Genomic DNA, 22806 nt, shown 5'->3' on the forward strand with positions numbered 1-22806 from the left:
CCATATCCTGGCGGAGCTCCTGACGCCTTTCGGAAAAACGCATGTCAATGCGAGTGGCTAGATGAATGAGTTCATGTAGGTTAGCAGGAATTTCTCGTGCGGCCAGAACATCTTTAATGTTGCTGGATAGGCCTTTTTTAAAGGTCGCGCAGAGGGCCTCATCATTCCAGGATAATTCGGAAGCAAGAGTACGGAATTGTATGGCGTACTCGCCAACGGAAGAATTACCCTGGACCAGGTTCAGCAGGGCAGTCTCTACAGAAGAGGCTCGGGCAGGTTCCTCAAAGACACTTCGAATTTCCGAGAAGAAGGAGTGTACGGAGGCAGTGACGGGGTCATTGCGGTCCCAGAGCGGTGTGGCCCATGACAGAGCTTTTCCAGACAGAAGGCTGACTTTGAAAGCCACCTTAGACCTTTCAGTAGGAAACTGGTCCGACATCATCTCCAAGTGCAGGGAACATTGTGAAAGAAAGCCACGGCAAAACTTAGAGTCCCCATCAAATTTATCCGGCAAGGATAGTCGTAGGCTGGAAGCGGCCACTCGCTGCGGAGGAGGTGCAGGAGCTGGCGGAGGAGATGATTGCTGAAGCTGTGGTAGTAGCTGCTGTAGCATCTCGGTCAGTTGAGACAGCTGATGGCCTTGTTGCGCTATCTGTTGTGACTGCTGGGCGACCACCGTGGTGAGGTCGGTGACAACTGGCAAAGGAACTTCAGCGGGATCCATGGCCGGATCTACTGTCACGATGCCGGCTGGCAGGAGGTGGATCCTCTGTGCCAGAGAGGGATAGGCGTGGACCGTGCTAGTGGACCGGTTCTAAGATACTACTGGTGTTCACCAGAGCCCGCCGCAAAGCGGGATGGTCTTGCTGCGGCGGTAATAACCAGGTCGTATCCACTAGCAACGGCTCAACCTCTCTGGCTGCTGAAGATAGGCGCGGTACAAGGGAGTAGACAAAAGCAAGGTCGGACGTAGCAGAAGGTCGGGGCAGGCAGCAAGGATCGTAGTCAGGGGCAACGGCAGGAGGTCTGGAACACAGGCTAGGAATACACAAGGGAACGCTTTCACTAGGCACAAGGGCAACAAGATCCGGCGAGGGAGTGCAGGGGAAGTGAGGTATAAATAGGGAGTGCACAGGTGAAGACACTAATTGGAACCACTGCGCCAATCAGTGGCGCAGTGGCCCTTTAAATCGCAGAGACCCGGCGCGCGCGCGCCCTAGGGAGCGGGGCCGCGCGCGCCGGGACAGGACCGAGGGAGAGCGAGTCAGGTACGGAAGCCGGGGTGCGCATCGCGAGCGGGCGCCACCCGCATCGCGAATCGCATCCTGGCTGGAGGCGGTATCGCAGCGCACCCGGTCAGTGGATCTGACCGGGGCGCTGCCGTAGCGAGGATGTTGCGAGCGCTCCGGGGAGGAGCTGGGACCCGGAGCGCTCGGCGTAACAATACCTCTTACATGTTACCCGGAGCCTAAGTATATACCATGCTTTTCAACACTGCCAGGCAATTACATTGGTAGTGACTTCATTATAGAATGTGAGCTTGAAGAATTATTTGAGCAGATATCCTTGCCTTAGATTTATTTTGTCTATGTTACTTACTTGCGTTATCTAGCAACCGTTTTATTGTATAAAATTAAGCTTTATATTAAATGAATGGGACTTGTTCATGTAAATACTTTGACTCAGAAGCTTATTATACACCTACTCTAGTATTTACTATGTGTTCATACATGTCCTGTTATTATTACTGTCACAAATGATTTATTTTAGATCCCACACTAAAATAATTCCAGATTCCTTACATAGAGGCATCTCTATTCATTGATATAGCCCCTACATACACATCTAGGTTACTTTTAGGGGTGTCTATTGTGAGAAATAGGGGGATTAACTGTTGGAAAAGGCTTTGTTTATACAGCTGTTCTGGGATACGGCTATGTATGCTGCTTTTGTACAGTTTTTAAGGGTGTGATAGAAAAAAAACTGCCTGTACCTCATTTTCACTACTCTGTGGAATGTGTGGCTTCTGTACAGAAAACATGTGCTTCTCCTGGAAAACTCTGTTTATACAGCTTGATTTGTCTATATTTGTTTTCCTTACATTTGGAACAATACTTGTTTGTGCTGTATATTATTGGGTGTAATATTTTCCTAAATCTTTGTCATGGACACAGTACCTAAAGCACTTATAGAGCAGTATAAAATAACTGTAGCTGTAAGTTGTGAACTTTGAGAATATCATGGATTACAAAGAAGTAAAACAAAATCCAGAATGCTCCAAAGGGCCACGTAGTAAGAGTTTGTAACTTTGAAAAAGACTTCAACCTAGAGACACAGTATTAGGCAGTGGTATTAATATTATGATTGCTGGTACACAATATCAGGCAGTACTATTAACCTCTTAAGGACTTAGGGCGTACCTGTACGCCCTGAGCCCGGTCCCGGTGTGAAAAACGGGGTCACGCCGTGACCCCCCATCACACCGGGTCGGTCCCGGCTGCTAACGATAGCCGGACCCTGGGCTAACAGCGTGCGGCATCGATCGTTGTGCTGCGCGCTGTTAACCCTTCAGACGCGGCGATCAAAGTTGACCGCCACGTCTGAAAACGAAAGTAAATGCTTCCCGGCAGCTCAGTCAGGCTGATCGGGACATCGCGATAAAATTAGCTACAGGCTTGAGCAATCAAGCCCCTATCTGACTGATCCGTGCAAAGTTATGGCTTTGCAGGGATCAGCATAGGAGATCAGTGTGTGCAGTGCTATAGCTCCCTATGGGAGCTATAGCACTGCAAAAAAAAAAAAGTTAAAAAAGTTAACAAAGGTCATTTAACCCCTTCCCTAATAAAAGTTTGAATCACCCCCCTTTTCCCATAAAAAAAAACCTGTGTAAATAAAAATAAAAATTAACATATGTGGTATCATCGCATGCCTAATTGTCCGAACTATAAAATTATATCATTAATTAAACCGCACGGTCAATGGCGTACGCGCAAAAAAATCCAAATTCCAAAATAGCGTATTTTTGGTCACTTTTTATATCATTCATAAAATAATTAGTAAAAAGCGATTGAAAAGTCCGATCAACACAAAAATGGTACTGATAAAAACTTCAGAACACGGCACAAAAAATTAGCCCTCATACCGGCCCATACGCGGAAAAATAGGTTACAGGGGTCAGAAGATTACAATTTTAAACGTATAAATTTTCCTGCATGTAGTTGTAGTTTTCCTGCAAGTGCGACAAAATCCAACCTATATAAGTAGGGTATCATTTTAACCGTATGGACCTACAGAATAAAGATAAAAATTACACTATATAGCTCCAACCTGTTATAACTGCCATTGCCTAAATGTTCAAACATGCTAGTGCGGCAACTATTTAGACTTCAATTGTATATATATATCAGCAACTTGGTGACACCAACTTTTGTATACTCTATAAAAAACCAAGTTGACTCCCACTTAATCATAAAATATAACTTTTATTAAATTACACTTTAAAAAACAGTATCAAAAAACATACATGATCATGTAAGCCAGAATTACAGACATAAACAAGCCAGAAGAACAAAGACCGCTCTAATATTATATACCAGTGCGTACCAAGCATCCATATGCACTGATCATATAACCATCAATTCTGAGTCAGAGACTAGGTATCGTGAAAGGCACCAAATGGCATATTCCTATCCCCATATAGGGGTCACTCTACTCCTTATAGTCCCTGTAATTACGTGTTAGGATCAGTGATCACTCACCCATGTCAGTAGCTGGATTTTGCGTCTTCAATTTTGTCACACAATGATTTTTTTTTTTCCATTTTGCTGTGGATTTTTTGGTAAAATGGTCACTGCAAAGTAGAATTGGTGGTGCAAAAAATAACCCATCATATCGATTTTTAGGTACAAAATTGAAAGCGTTATGATTTTTAGAAGGTGATGAGGAAAAATGCTGAGTCCTTAAGGGGTTAATTTTATGGGTCATGGAACGCTATATTAGAAGGCAGTATGAATATCATGGCTGCTGAAACATATTAGGCGGTGATATTCATGTTATGACTGATGGGGCACAATATTAGGTATTGTATTGACATAATGGGTCATGGAACGCTATATTAGAAGATGGTATTATATTATGGCTGCTGAAACATATTAGGTGGTGGTATTCATGTTATGACTGATGGGGCACAACATTAGGTGTGTAATAAATGTTATGGGTCATGGAACGCTATATTAGAAAGTGGTACTAATATTATGCAATGTATGATGCTATAAATGAAGCACGTCTTATGACTGGTGAAATATATACAATTAAATGAATAACGTGACAAATTGTTGTACTATGACTCCCGTTCTACAACGACTGGAATGTATTTAATTGGTAGTCATGAGAATGTTCAGCTTGTGGAGCTTTTGTGAGAGGCCCATGCTACAATAGCTGTAGTGTGTTTAATTGTCAGTCAAGAGAAGGACTGAAATGAATAACGTGACGGATTGCTGTACTGAGGCCCTAATACAGGCTTCTATGTCTGATATAACACAAGGCAGCCTTCTTCCTAAAAAGCGAACTTTACGTGACTGTGGCAGAAAGGGGGACAACTTTTATGCAGGGAAAGGGGCATGATGTCACAAAGGGGCATGGCCTATAGAGGTTCTGTTAGAAAGGGGGGCGTGGTACCTGTCACTTTACTTCCCGTGGGCAGTGTGACGAATAGTATCCCCCCTTCACTACTGGTACCGATTAACTATGGAAAATAAAACATAGAGATGGACAAAGAGAAAATATTTTGAGTGTTATTGTGAAGAAAGGGCATTGTAAGCCATTTGATGGCATGCCAAATACTCTCAAATACTCTCATCTTTTGATAGCAGTTCCCACATTGATATATCAAGTTGTAAAGAGTTACTGCAAAGTGAGGAAGCAATGTTTGTGCAATGACTAGTGTGTCTGTTACCAATTAAATATGGAAAATAAAACATAGAGATTGACACGGAGAAAATATTTGTGTGTGAGTGTTTTTTTTTTTTGTTTTTTTTTTTTGGGGGGGGGGGGGTTATGTTATTATGTTATGTTAAAGGGCATAGATAAACAGTGCTTTAGTCATTTGATGGCTTACCAAATACTCTCATCTTTTGAGCAGTTGCCACATTGATATAGGAAGTTGTAAAGAGTTACTGCAAAGTGAAGAGGCAATGTTTGTGCAATGATTGTGGCTGTTACCAATTTTTGATAACAACTCAAGGTAGTTATATATTTTGAGATTATTCTTTACTTTATTCATATTAAAATCCAAGCCTGCATATAAATAGCTGGCTTACTTTCTATTTATGTGAGTAGAATGCTGGCACGTTGTATCTGTTTCTTGTCAGATTCCTTAGATTTTTTTCTGATCCTTCTGTTGCTTTTTCAAGTTAATTATTTTATAAATAGTCTGAATTGATATTGCATTATCATATATTAGGTAACTTGCCATATTCACTTAGTTCTTTATTTAGTTCTGTGTTATTTAAGGCTTGTTTAAATTCGTTTAGGGTTCTGTTTAGTCAATACTTTAGAAGAGATCATAGATAAGAAACTGTCTCCTGACTCTCCTGTTTGAAACTGTCTCCTTCCTTTACTCCATAAAACTGTCTCCTACCTCTATGAAGCTGTCTGCTTACTCTACTCCATAAAACTGTCCCATGCCTCTACCCTTGAATTTTTTATGTGTGTCGTGATCTCATGTATAAATGTCTGGCTTAAAAATATTTAAAGTATTACTATTATGCATACCCTTTATAGTGTCCTATTTACTTTTTTGCCTATGATTAGTGCAAATAGGTATGTTTTTATATATTTGTTTATACTATAGATACTCTCAAAATTGGAACTCGTCTCAATTCTCATATATTTTTTACTGCTACATACAAGAAGTTTATACCCCACAGAGCACTTAATGCAAGATTACCAATATAACAGTTTCTGCTTAACAGTGCATCATTCAGGCAAGTCCATATAGCCAACTCAGGATGTGCTCAAACATACAATTACAAAGCAAGCAATGTCCAAAATGACTTTAATCCAACATAGCAGAGTACATGAGAACTGGAAGGAAAACAGAGAAGGGGACGTGGAACTGGCAATGGATCATTTCGTACCGCTAGAGTATTTTAACGGGCCTCCACTGAAGAGGCCCATTGAAGTACCCTAGCGGTACAAAAAAATTCATCACAGTAGATAAATAGGTCATAACTACACAGCCATAACAAAATCAAAGTAACAAGTCATAACTGAAATAGAAAAGACTGAACAGATGCAAATTAAACATCAAGAGCCCAGCTAGAAGGCTGAGGAGAGATCAAATACCCCTCCTCAGTAGCTGATTGGCTGGGGACTGTAACTCCTAACGGACCAGAGTGCTACATGCAAAGCCTGGTCAGGTGCAATTGTAATTTTTCTGAATACTACACCTGTAATACTACATATAAAACCTGTAATGGGGGCGGTCTTCATGTTGTCAGTGGTGTAATTTTGGTTAAAATGTCCCCCGTTTTATTGTGTTCCCTATGCTCTGATTTTTACCTAAAGAAGGATAACCCTGTGATACCTTGAATCAAATTGATATTTTAAGCAATACAGTTCACTAATGATTTACTATCTGATGATCATTAGTGAAGGCTTAATAGACATGTTTTAGCTATGGTGAGAGACTTGCCTGATGAGAAGACACCATTTCAAAAGGGATATTCTTATCACAGATATTTTTAGCAGGTCGACTGGATATGCCATAAAGCCTCATAGGTGAGGTTCTCACCTCTGGAACTGATATCTGCCTCTAGAATGGGGGTCCCACCATCTGTAGAATAACCACTAGCCACTGCCTTCAGATGAAAATGAATGGATATGTAACTGTGAATGTGCACGGCTCTCAATTCTTCACTATAAGAGTTGCGGCAATAGCTGAGCATGCTTACAGTTTAACTGCAGATTTCTCTGCATGAGAATTAATTACTGGTTGAACTTCATAGTGCCCAGACTCTAACCTGCCAGCTGGGTGGAAAGATAGAAGATTTGTAGGGAGGAGGGCTGATAACTGGAGGAAAAAATAGAGTCAAGTAAGTTGGGAGGAACAAAAATAAGCTATTGAGTAAAGCAACGAAAGCGACAAGAGAAAAAAGAACAAAATAGACAAAAGAGATAAGAGAATGGAGCTGACACTGAGAAAATATCAGAAGACAGCCAGCTAAAGGATTGAAGACACAGAGTAACACATTTGTGTGGGAGTAGTCAAAAGGAACTTTTTTTTTATATCAAATGTGTTTGGAGATGGAGAAAATAAAATAATATATCCTAGAGGTCAGGGAAGGCACTGTTTAAACGGGTACTCCCATGGAAAACTTTTTTTTTTTTTTTTTATCAACTGGTGCCAGAAAGTTAAACAGATTTGTAAATCCCTTCTATTAAAAAATCTTAATCCTTCCAGTACTTTTTAGGGGCTGTATACTAAAGAGAAATACAAAAAAGAAATGCATTTTCTCTACTGTCATGATCACAGTGCTCTCTGCTGACCTCTGCTGTCGATTTTAGGAACTGTCCAGAGCAGCATATGTTTGCTATGGGAATTTTCTCCTGCTCTGGAGAGTTCTTAAAATGGACAGCAGAGGTCAGCAGAGAGCACTGTGGTCATGACATCAGAGGAAATGCATTTCTGTTTTGGATTTTTCTTTAGTATACAGCCCTTAAAAAGTACTGAAAGGATTAAGATTTTTTAATAGAAGTGTTTTACAAATCTGTTTAACTTTCTGGCACCAGTTGATTTACCAGTTTCCACAGTAGTACCCCTTTAAGATTGTATTTATTGTATTCTTTCGACGCATTTTGCCATTGTTAATATATTTAAAATAAAATGGGAGATGTATCAAAAGTTGCTGATTTGCCCATAGCAACTAATCAGATTGGAAAAGTTGCTGAGTTGCCCATAGCAACCAATCAGATAGCTTATTTCAGTTTTGAAAAGGCCTCTGAAAAAAGAAGATATCTGATTGGTTGCTATGGGCAACTTAACAACTTTTTCTTTGGACGGGTTTTTATAAATCTCCCCAAAAGTCTTTAAAAAAAAAGTTCTAACATAACCTTACCACCAACAGGCCATGCACACTACAGATACAGTAGTAGAATTAATTCTAAGGGGAATCTGCTTGTGACAAAATCCTATTGAACTAAGATTCTGCTGCTCAGTGCACACTATGGAAGTTCCATAGCAGAATTTCCATTGCAGATCCTGATTTTGCCAATGGAATGGAAATATTCATTCTTTTGGTGGAATCCGCCTGAAAGAGTTTATTAGTCAATGGGACTTCCTTGCTGTATTCCCATAGTATGCATGGGCCATAAGTATTTTAATATATTGATGAGTATCATAATTCCTTTGTGTTGCAGAAGTGTAACCAGAATTCATTCAGGCTTGTATTTTGGATACAAGAGATCAATGTTCAACACAACAAAACTGCTCTGCGTTACCAGAGGCTTCCCTTCCCTGGTGTCCAGTGGTGCAGTTTGCAGTTCTTATTTTGCAATTTGCTTAGTCCTTTAAGCTCAGTAGTTTGGTACCCAGCCTGATTTCTAGAATTCAGTTATTTATCGACTCAATGTGTTATTTACATTTACCTTATAGTCAAGTATTTACTGTCCTTAGTTTTAGTACCAAAGACCCATGCACCCACTTTTTATTTTTAATATGAGACATAGGATTGTCTTAACCTAAAGCCACTGACTTTTTTTCTTGATATTCATCGATGTATATAGAAACAAAGAGGCACATTTGGCACCACACTTCCAGCGATCCCTCCAGGAGGTTACTAAGAGACAGACATATAGTAACAAATAGCAAAAAAAAAATTGGTATCTATACCAAGAGGCACAAGTATAATGGTATCACAGCTCTAAAGAAGCCCTTGTTTTAGATAAGTATAAAACATACTTTTATTCATATGCTTTAAAATTAGATTTCACATGTGACAAAAAAGGATATAGAAATAAACCTTTGACACCTATCATGAATCCCTATAAACTTAAACAAGAGTCGGACATACCGTATTTATCGGGGTATACCACGCACCAGCCTATAACACGCACCCTCATTTTACCAAGGATGTTTGGGTAAAAAAAGTTTTTTACCCAAATATCCATGGTAACACGAGGGTGCGTGTGTGCACGTGTATACCCCGATACACCCCCAGGAAAGGCAGGGGTAGAGAGGCCGTCGCAGCCCGCTTCTCTCCCGCTGCCTTTCCTGGGGTCTAGAGCCCTGCTGCCGGCCCTTCTCTCCCCCTGGCTATCGGCGCCGCTGCCCGTTCTGTCCCCCTGACTATCGGTGCCGGCGCCCCATTGCCGGCGCCGATAGCCAGGGGGAGAGAAGCGGCGCCGACAGCCAGGGGGAGAGAATGGGCAGCGGCACCCATTGCCGGCGCCGCTGCCCCGTTGCCTCCCCCCCATTCCCGGTTGCATAATTACCTGTTGCCGGGGTCGCAGGGGACGCACACCGGAGGCCTGAAGCAGCGCGGACCCGACCCCGGCAACAGGTAATTATGCAACTGGGGATGGGGGGGAGGCAATGGGGCAGCGGCGCCGGCAATGGGCGCCGCTGCCCCTTCTCTCCCCCTGGCTATCGGCGCCGGCAATGGGGCGCCGGCACCGATAGTCAGGGGGACAGAACGGGCAGCGGCGCCGATAGCCAGGGGGAGAGAAGGGCCGGCAGCAGGGCTCTAGACCCCAGGAAAGGCAGGGGGAGAGAAGCAGGCAGCGACGGCCTCTCTCCCCCTGCCTTTCCTGGGGGTGTATCGGCGTATAACACGCACATAGACTTTAGGCTAAAAATTTTATCCTAATAAGTGCGTGTTATACGCCGATAAATACGGTAGATAATATCAAGCGGGTGAGTAAGACCAATAGTAGGTACTTGTTCCCATAGAGGCATAGAGGGTTGCTCAGGATCTCTCACATCCAGCAACAAGCAACCCTAATGGTAGACAATACCACCAAAAATACAGAAATAAGGAGGAAGATACTAACTCACCACCAAATTAAGGTATAGGGATCACAATAATACACCTCGTGGAACTAAATAATGAAGACACAACATTACAGTTTGTTGTGCCCTTAAAGTTCCGACGCATTTCCCCCCCTTAGTATTGGAGTTTCTCAAGGAACACTTTGGGTAAAGAAAAATCCTTTAAATGAGGACTGATGTCAGGGAGCGGATCTGGCTATGGATGCAGCTGTAGCACACCCCATCACTTGACATCCCAGGAAATCGCTCGATGGCATCTGATGCGTGCCTAGATAGAATAGTGCAGGCGCATGGGTGTATGAGAAAACAAATTACCTACTAATGTGGAAGTCTTTTTGGGAGTACAGCTTTATTTGAGCCAAAAATTGATAAATAGGAAACCCTAACTTTTTAGCTATGTGAAAAAATAAGGTACGATACACAAATTCCCCCTAGAGCGGTAAAGGGAGGCAGGATAACTTGTAGCAAACATACTTTAAACTTTAGCTTTAGAAGAGCTGTCATTTCATTTCTGCATTATCATAATAACTCTGAGATTACCTAAACTATTTTATAAAACCACAGGAAATATACTCAAGATAAAATGTGCACGACATCTCATCATCTATATTACATCTAAAAATAAATTCCAAAGCAAGAAGGATTGCCAGTGCTCTGCTTTGTGTTTATTCAGACAATATAGGAACAAAATCCGCAGGCAATTTTCATAAAAAAGATATCATCATATTTGTCAATAGGTCAGAAAAAGATCTAGTAAAAACACCTTAAGAACATTAACTGTAAAAAGGATAATTGCGAATTTACAATCAAGATATCCTGGAAACCTCTTGTAGCTTATAAAATTGAAAAAACTCTTAAAAATCTCCTACAAACATTACTAAAGAAATTAAAAAGTATCTGAGGGTGTTTTTAAAAATCTATACAGATACTTGTAGCACAGCATTAACATATACAGTGTATATGCCTCAGGAATTTGTATTGTTAAGGCTTATTCAAACACAGTTTAATAACAATACAAAAATGGCTGTATTTTATTTACAATAAACAGGAAAAAAATAATGGAAGATATAATTTAAAATTGTTTTTTTCCCCCTGATTGGTTGATAACATATGACCATTTTTTAACAGTGTGTGAATATGGCCTCAGATTCCATTGGTTCCAATACAGGGAAAACCCATTGTATTAGGATTCCCCAGCAACAAACCCAGTTTTGTATATATATGTATAGTATATGCCATATAATACATTTCAGATATGGCTATTGTGTAAGCTAAAGCTAGGGTCACATTTGGATTTTTCCCCCTGAGGCATTGATATGTCGGGAAACTAAATGGCATGCCAACATAGCCATACTTGGATAGGTACGACCCCATCTATTTCAATGGTAATTTTCTGAATGTATCTGACCTTTGTCTCAGTCTGAAGAATGCTGCAAGCTGAACTTCTTAGTCTTAGCCAAAACTTGTATAATCTCAAAAACTGACATATCCAAAGTCACTGGCTGACTACGCTAGGGCTATCAATATGACTAAGGCCCAAGCCAGTCCAGGTAAAGATAAACTGGCATGTCATTTTGACATTTGTCCGATGTATTCATGCCTTGGAGGCACAAATCTTAACTTCTTGGGAACGGAGCCCATTATAACCCTAGGGACGGGAGCAATTTTTGCAATTCTGACCACTGTCACTTTAAGCATTAATAACTCTGTGATGCTTTTACTTTTCATTCTGATTCAGAGACAGTTTTTTCGTGACATATTATACTTCATGTTAGTGGTAAATTTTTGTCGATACTTGCATCATTTCTTGGTGTAAAATTCAAAAATTTTATGAAAAAATTAAAAATGTAGCATTTTTCTAAATTTTAAGCTCTTTGCTTGTAAGGAAAACAGACATACCAAATAAATTATATATTGATTCACATATACAATATGTCTACTTTATATTTGCATCATAAAGTTGACATGTTTTTACTTTTGGAAGACATCAGAGGGCTTCAAAGTTCAGCAGCAATTTTCAAATTTTTCACAAAATTTTCTAAATCAGAATTTTTCAGGGACCAGTTCAGATTTGAAGTGGATTTGAAGGGCCTTCATATTAGAAATATCCCATAAATTACCCCAATTACCCCATAAAAACTGCAACCCTCAGTGAAAATGAAAGTATGGGGGCAACAAACACCAGCATGTTAGTGTAAAATGTTTTAATTTTTTTTACACTAACATGCTGGTGTAGCCCCCAACTTTACCTTTTCATTAGGGGTAAATGGAGAAAAATCGCCCCAAAATTTGTAGTGTAATTTCTCCCGAGTACGGAAATCCCCCATATGTGGCCCAAAACTGTTGCCTTGAAATACGACAGGGCTCTGAAGTGAGAGAGCGCCATGCGCATTTGAGGGCCTAAATAAGGAATTTTCAATAGGGGTGGACCCGGTTACCTACAGTAAATCCCTACAGCAGTGTTTCCCAAACAGGGTGCCTCCAGCTGTTGCAAGACTCCCAAACCTTCAGCTGTGGCAAAATGACAACTCCCAGAATGCACTGACAGACCGTACATGCTGGGAGTTGTAGTTTTACAACAGCTGTAGGCTCTAGCTCAGGGATTCCAACCAATGTGCCTCCAGCTGTTGCAAAACTACAACTCCCAGCATGTACGGTCTGTCAGTGCATTCTCAGAGTTGTAGTTTTGCAACAGCTGGAGGCACATGGGTTGGAATCACTGAGTTAGGAAACAGACTTTAGCTCAGTGTTTCCCAACCAGTGTGCCTACAGCTATTGCAAAACTACAATTCCCAGCATGGCCAGACATGCTGGGCGTGTAGTTCTGCAATATCTGGCCCTTCAGATGTTGCAGAACTACAACTCCTAGCATGCCTGGACAGTCTGGGCATGCTTGGAGTTGTAGTTATGCAACAACTGGGGAAGAACAGTTTGGAGACCGCTAAGTAGTGGTCTCCAAACTGTAGCCCTATAGATTTTGCAAAACTACAACTCCAAGCATGCCCAGACTGTTCAGGCATGCTGGGAGTTGTAGTTCTGCAACATATGAAGGGCCAGATATTGCAGAACTACATGCCCAGCATCCCTGACTGTCTGGCTATGCTGGGAATTGTAGTTTTGCAACATCTGGAGGGCTACAGTTTAGAGACCACCGTATAGTGGTCTCCAAACTGTGCCACTTCAGATGTTGCAAAACTACGACTCCCAGCATGCCCAGACAGTCAGTGCATGCTGAAAGTTGTAGTTTTGCAACATCTGGAGGACCACGGTTTAGAGACCACTACACAGTGGTCTCCAAACTGTGACCCTCCAGATGTTGCAAAACTACAACTCCCAGCATGCCCAGACAGCCTTCGGCTGTCTGGGCATGCTGGGAGTTGTAGTTTTGCAGCTTTTGGAAGGCCACAGAGAAGATCACTTACCGCGATATTCACTGCAGCCTTCTCCGCCGCACTTTCTGGCCGCTGCTCCGGAATGCCGACTCCGCCGGTCCGGTTAAGTCGGGCCATGCTCCCCCCTCACTGCCCGTGTTCACTCCCTCCCTGCCCAGACTTCGATCGGTGGCCAGAGTGGGGGAAGTGAACTCTAACCCCCCTGCCCCCCTCCTGCCATTGGTGGTTAGCCTGACCGACCAATGGCAGGGGATAGGAGGGGGTGCCAACACTGCCACCTCACTCCTATCCTTTAGGATGGTCGGAGCTGTCTCTGATCATTCTTATTTTCCGGGTGATCGGGTCACCAGTGACCCGATTAGCCCGGATCGTGGGCAAATCGCTGGTCTGAATTGACCAACGATTTGCCGCGATCGCTGACATGGGGGGTCTCAGGACCCCCCTACACATTGCCACAGGATGCCTGCTGATTGATATCAGCAGTCTTCCCGGTCTAATCACCGCCCGGCGAGCGGTGGTGATTGGCAATGCAGAGGGCGTATGGATATACCCTCCGTCCTTAAATGACGGGACACGTGGGCATATGCATACGCCCTTCGTCCCCAAGGAGTTAAAGTCAACCACCTAGCCTTATATCTAATGTACAGTAGAAAATGATTAAGGCTAGGTTCACACATCTAAAAGGTAGCAATAAATATTATTGTATGCATGAATTTTCATCCATCATAGTCAGAATAATGGGCGTCACAAAAAAGTAACTGAAAATATGCGTGTGTTGGAAGCCAACATTGGCCAAACTAGAATAAATTTGATGTGTTTTTATTATGGACTCAAATACTATGAAGAGGACAATGGAATGCAGTGGAATTTCATGGATGGAATGGGTGTAGGGTGCTGGCAGTGCTGGCTCCAGGAATGGTGGTTGATGCAAACAGCTGATTAGACAATCATTTGCTTTCATCCTGTTTAAAGCCATACAATAAGTCTTGCACCTGAGTGATAAAAATGGAGGTGAGCTAGCAGTTCCTGTTACCTCCAATATTAAAGCCATAAAATCAGCTCCTGCGGTGTTGGACACAATGGACTGCGAATCATCCTGTCAGCCTGTCAGCCACCAAGGCGTGGTTCTCGAAGAAAACTTGGATGAGTATCTGTCAACATGATATGGGATAACAAAGAGGATCCCCCCCCCCACTCAAGAAGACATCAAAGAACAAGAACTGATTGCAATGCAAATAAACCATTTACAGGATGACATTCAATAACCTTGTTTGCGGATTTGTCAAGGAACTCTTCTGAATGGCCATGGAGATGTCTTGAGATGGGCAATGTATGGGTTATGTGTGTGGATGACTGCTATAAATGTTACTTGTAGGATGATGAGATAGAGAGAGCACTTCCTGCCCCTTCATATCACCTTTCCCTCTTCCTTGCACCCCTATCCCTTAATTAGTTAGGATTCCCCTTTATATTTGTATACCTTGTAATAAACCCCTATAAAGATTGCGTTGTCCTCAATCAATTAGTAAGGAACCCCAAAAACGAAGCAGTTTCTACAGCGTGTAAAAGACAATTTGATGCTGCTTTTTCCACTGTGTGATCCCGACCTTAGGCTATGTTCACACATTGTTTTTTGAGTCTCAGTTTAAATCATAAACAGCTGAAAGAAGGAACCAACAGCTGAGTGAACACAGCTTAAAATAAAGTTAAAATAAGGCTCAATAAACTATGTGCAAACATAGTTTAAGGTTATGTTCACACAGTGTTTTTTCTAGTGCATTTCATTTATAAAAATGCAGCCGCAAAATCATGGACAAGTTATGCCCGAATTTTTAACATAAATGTGCTCTATGTAAGTCTCTGGGAAAGTGGCTATCTGTGCACACAATGGCCCTGATTTACTAAGAGTGGGTTTCTAGTTTTCTTTGTGTGTTTTGTTTCCCAACAGATATTTTTCTACGGTATTTACCAATGTTTCCCTATGTTTTGCACTTTTCCTTTTGTTTTTGTTTTGCTTTTTTTACAACTGGCCTGAGCTGTGGGGTTTTCCTCAGCTCAAATCCACCACTTTTTCTGTGGAAACATTAGTAAATTTGTTAAGATTTTTAGAAAATGTTGGGAACACGCCCCCTTTTTTATTGTGCCATGCTCCTTTTCCCGATGGCTACGTCTCTATTTCTGTTTTTTCTAAGAAAAATGGAGAGTTTTTTGGTCAGATGGTCAGATTTTTTGAATTTTTGGTGCACATTCTGACACAGACACAATTTGTGGCGCAATGTGACACATTTTGCCACACAACCTGTCAAAGCAGGTCAGGTTTACAATAGTTAATCAGGCCAAAATGTAAAAATATGGATGCAAGTGATATGTTTGTGGCTGCATTTTTACAAATGAAATATGGCTGAAAAAACACTGTGTGAACCTAGCCTAAAAGTTAGTTTCTATCCCATTACCAGAACTACATTGTATGGCATGTATTCCAAAAGACTGATAAACATTAATGTAAAATAGCCACTGCATCTCTCTGTATGATGCCAATGCATTCAGCCCTGAATAGTAAAAATTATATCACTTATTACAGTATGTCCAGTTCAGATGGTGTGCATTACATGAGCGCACACTGAAAAATATCATTAGAATTCTTAGTTCCTCTGAGTTGCCCATTCTGTAAATAGATTTTAATGATTATTATACCATTTCAGCATAAATTTCTCTCTGCAATCCTACAGCGAACATTTTGCAGTAATTCTGTTGTTATAGGAAAAACCATGCAGCACTTCTACATGTCAATTGAATAAGTAATTTGGATATGGTGGTAAAGTTTACTGTGCTAACATCAATTAATTTCAATAAAGTACTTGTCAATGAGAGATAAGAATGCTGGGCATAAACATAATTGCGGTTTAATTCACCAAAAGTTTTGCTTTGGTATAAATGGTCCATTAGATCCTGCCTGAAATGACAAATAAAAGTAATATTTCTGCTAATTAACAAATCATGGTAATTTGGTACATTAACCTAATTATTATTTATGGACAATAGGATATTTATGATATTACCCTCTGTTCTCTATACTTCCTGATCATTCTCAACATAGACACATGCCTCAACACTCCAATCTAAGTAAGACAGACCCGGCATCACTACTTACATGGAACCGAGGAACGTGCTGTCGAATCACCCAAAGTGGAAGAAAAAGTGCAAATGTGTTATACAAAAAAAAAAAAGTGCACAGAGGATGCAGTCTATCGCAAGCCCTTCTCCAAAAGGAGAGAGCCCCCCCCCCCCAACAAACCTTACCCTTCGCCTCTGGACCAAAAGGTACCTGCGAGGTCCAGGTTCCATGTCCCTTTTCGCCGAAGCTACTAAGGGACCACAAATGCTCCCGGCATCCCCCTTGGCGTTAGCCAACGTATCTGCCCGCAGAGCCGATAACGGTAGGTACCCTGCAAAAGCAGGAATACATGGGGTGTTTTAATCATACAAAAGGAAAGGTGTGCAAAAAACACCATGTACCACCTACACCACCAACTATTGATGCAATGCAAAGGCTTCTGAAAGGTGGAAGAGAACAACGTATGCTTCATTGTAACAGTTGGGGGTAAAAACTTCCCCTGTAAGGCCCTACTCTCGCATTATTAATTCACCTTCTTGGCAAGTGTTACTCGCCGTAAAAAGGGTGGCCCCACACAGGAAATTCTAACTATTTCCACCTAAAAACCCTGGGAAATTGCAGTGTTTGTAGAAGGAAATAGGGAGAGGTTCCTGTGTTGGGCCGCCCTTTTTAGGGGGAGTAAAACTTGCCAAGAAGGGAATTAATAATGCGAGTGTAGGGCCTTACAGTGGATGTTTTTACCCCCACCAGTTACAATGGACCATACGTTGTTCCCTTCCCCCCTTTAGAGGTCTTTGCATCACATCAATACTTGGTGGTTGTAACACTCACGTTTCAGTAGACTGGAACACAGATGACAGTAGATCCGCTGGACCTGTGTGGTAGAAGGCTCAGACTGTACCAGGGAACAGAGTCTAAAGTGCCACTGGTTTTCACCAGAGCGGGATGGGCTTGCTGCGGCAGGCAGCACCCAGGTCGTTACCCCTGTCACTGCTCGACCACACAGGTGGCTGTGGAGATTCAAGGCACAGGTGGGATTAGGCAACTTGTGGTCTGGATAGCAGAAGGTCAGGACAGTCAGCACAGTAGAGCAGTCAGGATGTAGCAAATGATCAGTAGGCAGGCGGCAAAGGAGCACGGTCAGGTCACAGAGCAAAGGTATGATATATGGCAAGGCAATACACTGGAATGCTTTCTCTTAGGCTATAGGGCAACAGAGATCTGACAGGGAAGTGTGGGAGGTGGAGGAATTTATCAATGAGCCACAGGTGTTACTTCACTAATGGGCGCACTGGCCCTTTAAATCTTAAAGCCTCCGGTGCGTGTGCGCCCTAGGGGAAGGGGACACGCGCGCCTGAGCAGAGATGCAGAGGCAGGAGAAGCTCCAGATGAGTGACGGGCTGGGATTCACATGCAGGCCCCAGCACCGCCCGCAGCAGCAGGTAACGGGACCATGCACTCACCTTTCCTTTTGTTTGATTTCCAAAAATTTTTGGGTACACATATTTTATCCTAAGAAAAGTTACGTTTCAGCGAATGCATATCCTCAATACTTGTGGCCTGATGCGAGGAATGTCTGTAACTGGGGAGCGGCACCTTAAAGGAAAACTGTCAGATATTTTCTCCCGTACTATTCACACTACTGGTGGATAGTGCGGGAGACGCTGATTAAAACGAGTCTTACCTTGCCCAGATCCGCTTGGCCGTTCGCCCGCAATTGTAGTTTTATTCTATGTGTATATCTTGCTGTAACTGGAATGGGCGGGGCTTCTGCAGCTAACTGGCACTGACATCAGCGCCTCTTATGAATATTAATCCTTCCTCCCTCCAGCTCTCCCTCTCTTCACCGCTCCTAACTGGAGGGAGGGGGATGAATATTCATAAGCGGCGCTGACGTCAGTGCCAGTTAGCTGCAGAAGCCCCGCCCATGCCAGTTACAGCAAGATATACACATAGATTAAAACTACTATGTACAAGTATGGAATATCGGCACTTTATCCAAGAGCTTCAAGCTCCAAAAGTGGGTGCTCTGCTTCTCAGGTCTTGACCATAAACCTCACATCCAAGTAAAACAGTAAAGAGGCGGCACTCCAAAGGTCCAGTTCGGCTGTTTATTCACCCATAAGGTGCATGTGCGACGTTTCAACCTCACAATGAGGCCTTTCTGAAACAACTCTTTAAAAGCTTGAGAAAGGCCTCATTGTGAGGTTGAAATGTTGCATATGCACCTTATGGGTGAATAAATAGCCTAACTGGACCTTTGGAGTGCCGCCTCTTTACTGTTTTACTTAGATTAAAACTACAATTGTGGGCGAATGGCCGGGCAGATCCGGGTGAGTTAGGGCTCGTTTTAATCAGCATCTCCCACACTATCCACTAGTAGTGTGGATAGTGTGGGAGAAAATATCTGACAGTTTTCCTTTTAATACGTTTTGCACTATCTATATTTGTGAAGTGTTAGTGTGGCACCATGGTCAATCTACCATGGGTGGAAATCCTGGCTGATCCATGTCTGATTCATCTTCACAAAGGTCAGTCTCCACATTTTTCGTGGACAGACTAGTTCTCCTTGGGGTTCCTATGGCCCTCTCCAAACTAAACATCCGCTCTGATGGCACACTAATGGCCGGGCAGGACAGATTTTTGAGGCCAAACTCTGCTAGTTGTGGCCACAAATCTAGTTTGGCTGCTCAGAAGTCCAGTAGATCTTCATGGTGTGTTGGCATGGTCATGTTAAGGTATGCCACCACCTGCTGTTTCAGCTGGTACTGCTCCTGCCACCCCACCCCTCCCCAGCAGCCATGGCAGTGGAAGGTGAATGCAGAGGGCCCTCCGAGTCAGACCTGTGAGAGGATGGACGCATGGCTCAGAGAGGCATCGGCCAACTGACTACGTAGGATGTATCTGTAGTAGGTCATTTTATCCTTCCTCTCAGTGGCTGTAAAAAAGGCCCCTATTTTGTGCCGGTAGTGAAGGTCCAATAAGATGGAGAGCCAGAAGTCATCCAGAAGTCATGGTAACAATTAGGTGGTCACTATGCAAGCAAGTGAGCATGCATCGTGCCATTTGTGCAAGTGACTCGGAGGGACTCCCTGCTTCCATCTCCACTGCATACTGCTACAGTGCATCTGGGTCCTCTGTCTTGCCTTCCTCCTAACCTTCTAACTCCTGTCAGATAACTAGAAAAACCACACATCTCGTGAAAACTAAACTGTGCTCCACTGTGCCCCTCCTCCTCCAGTTAAGCCTCCACAGGGCTCATGTGGCCGTGAGATGTAGGCGCCACGTCTCCAATGCCCTGACCAGCCATCGTTTCCAACATGTGATGTAGTAGATGAAGCAGAGGAATGACATTATTCATCCCGCAATCCTGGCGAATGACTAATAAGGTGGCTTCCTCAAAGGGCCTGAGCAAAACACAGGTGTCACGTATGAGCTGCCACTGGTTCACAATAAATTTACACAAGGGAGCCCCCCTACCTGCTTGGATCATCAGGAAATCGGTGGTGTATTTTCTCTGTTCGTATAGTCGGTCCAACATATGGAGGGTGGAATTCCAACATGTGGAAACGTTGCAAATCAGACTATGTTGGGTGATACCGTTCTGACGCTGCAGCACAAGAAGGGTGTGCTTTGCGGTGTATGAGTGGCTGAAGTGCTTGCAACGTTTCCTTCCCATTGTTAGGATGTCTTGCAGATGGGGGGAATACTTCAGGAACCACTTGACAACCAGATTGAACATATGTGCCATGCAGGGCGCATGGCTCAGGTTTCCTTGTCGCAGCGCAGACAAGATATTCTTCCCATTGTCGGTCACCATGGTTCCCATTTCCAGTTTTTGTGGAGTAAGCTTTGATTCGATTTTTGATGAATAACTTTTAGCAGTTGCTCCCCTGTGTGATGTTTGCAAAGGCCGAGCGCTCCTGGCATTCCTCTGCATGCAGCGCTGCTCCCATGTCACTGGAGGGGACGTGATCCGAGGCACGGGACGTGCCCGCTCTCGGATCACGCCCCATGTTTCTCACCTGCCCCATCCTCCTGCTCAGTCCCGGCGCACGCGGCCCCGCTCTCTAGGGCGCGCGTGCGCCGGGTCTCTCAGATTTAAAGGGCCAGTGCACCATTGATTGGTGCCTGGCCGAATTAGTTCCTAGCACTCCCTACATTATAAAAGTCCACTTCCCCTTCCTGTCCCTGCCGGATCTTGTTGCCTTGTGCCAGTGCCCGTGTCTCCATTGCCTGTGTATCCAGACCCTTGCCGTTGCCCTTGACTACGAACCGTTGCCGCCTGTCCCGACCTTCTGCTACGTTCTATCTGGAATGGCCTTGTCCTGGGCCACACCGCTTTGGAACCGCAACGATCCTGCCACTGCTACTATCCAGTCCTTCTTCTCAGAAGTATGCAGCGTCTTCGAGGAGCCAGCCCGGGCTTCTTCAGCCGAGACAGCCCTATTGAACCTTGTCCAAGGGAGTTCTTCTGTTGGCGAGTACGCCATCCAGTTCTGCACCCTCGCCTCTGAGCTACCCTGGAATAATGAGGCCCTCTGCGCGACCTTCAAGAAAGGCTTATCCAGTCACATCAAAGATGTGCTGGCCGCACGAGAAATTCCTGCTACCCTGTCTGAACTCATCCATTTGGTCACCTGCATTGACATGCGTTTCACCGAAAGACTCTAGGAGCTTCGTCAGGAAAAGGATCTTGTTCGCACCAGGTGGTTTCCTCCCCTGGCACCTCTCTTCCAGCATCCTTTGCAATCTGTTCCTGGGCCTCCTGCCGAGGAGGCAATGCAAGTGGATCGGTCTCGCCTGACTCTACAAGAGAGAACTCGCCGTAGGAATGAAAACCTGTGCCTATACTGTGCAAGCACCGAACATTTACTAAAGGACTGTCCTATTCGTCAGGGAAACACGCTCACCTAGTTAACGTAGGAGAGGCGTTGCTAGGTGTGAATTCTTCCTCTCCAAGACTGACTATACCTGTGCGGATTGCTACGTCCGCTAATACTTCCTTCTCCACTGTGGCCTTCTTGGACTCTGGTTCAGCAGGAAGTTTCATTGAAGCCTACCTCATCAACAAGTTCAATATTCCAGTTACCCGTCTTGTCAAACCTCTCTTCATTTCATCCATCGATGGAGAAAGGCTGGTCTGCACTGTGCGTTACCTCTGGTCATGAGTGTGGGAATTCACCATCACGAACACATTGAATTTTTTGTGCTGCCCAACTGTACTTCTGAAATTCTTCTGTGCTTGCCTTGGCTCCAACGTCCCTCGCTTAGTCTCGACTGGGCCACTGGGGACATTTAAATTTGAGAATCTTCTTGCCACAAGCGTTGTCTTCACTCAGTTCCTTCTTGCCAAGTCTACATTACAACTCCATTGCCAGATCTTCCTAAGGCCTATCAGGACTATGCTGATGTCTTCTGCAAAAAGCAAGCAGAGATCTTACCTCCAAACAGACCTTATGACTCTCCTATCGATTTGCTCCCTGGTACCACACCACCCCGTGGTAGGATCTACCCACTTTCTGCCCCTGAAACACAAGCCATGACGGAATACATCCAGGAAAATCTCAAAAGAGGTTTTATCTGACAATCTTCTTCTCCAGCTGGAGCCGGATTCTTCTTCGTGGCCAAGAAGGACGGGTCGCTACGCCCTTGTCGACTACCGCGGCCTTAATAAGATCACTGTGAAAAATCGCTACCCTCTTCCACTCATCTCTGAACTATTCGATCGATTGTGTGGAGTTAAGGTCTTCACCAAACTTGACTTAAGAGGCGCCTATAATCTCATCCGCATTTGTGAAAGCGACGAGTGGAAAACCGCCTTCAATGCCAGAGATGGACACTTTGAATATCTAGTCATGCCATTTGGTCTGTGCAACGCCCCAGCAGTCTTCCAGGACTTTGTCAACAAGATCTTCTGGGACTTGCTGTATTCCTGTGTGGTGGTCTACCTTGATGATATTCTTATTTTTTCTTCCAACCTGGAAGAACATCGCCTCCATGTCCGTCAAGTGCTTCAGCACCTGCGCAAGAATCTCCTCTATGTCAAGATGGAGAAATGCCTTTTCGAACGCAGCAGCCTTCCCTTCTTGGGATACATAGTCTCAGGTCAAGGTCTTCAAATGGACCCTGATAAACTGTCTGCAATAATAGATTGGCCACGTCCCACTGGTTTGCGATCCATCCAACGTTTCCTCGGATTTGCTAACTATTATCGTTAGTTTATTCCCCACTTCTCCACTATTTTTGCA

General features: G+C 43.6%; 1 long non-coding RNA gene across 1 annotated transcript in view; it reads right to left on the bottom strand.

The window, feature by feature from the left end:
* The window catches only part of LOC130357949 (uncharacterized), a 200136-nt gene extending 192830 nt beyond the window's left edge, over window positions 1-7306 (bottom strand). Inside the window, exon 1 of the long non-coding RNA XR_008889332.1 lies at window positions 6794-7306. This is a non-coding gene — a long non-coding RNA (uncharacterized LOC130357949). The remainder of the gene's footprint in view (window positions 1-6793) is intronic.
* Between the last annotated feature and the right edge of the window lie 15500 nt (window positions 7307-22806).

The sequence above is a fragment of the Hyla sarda genome, chromosome 2 (genome assembly GCF_029499605.1).
Source record: "Hyla sarda isolate aHylSar1 chromosome 2, aHylSar1.hap1, whole genome shotgun sequence".
Classification (NCBI taxonomy): Eukaryota; Metazoa; Chordata; class Amphibia; order Anura; family Hylidae; genus Hyla; species Hyla sarda.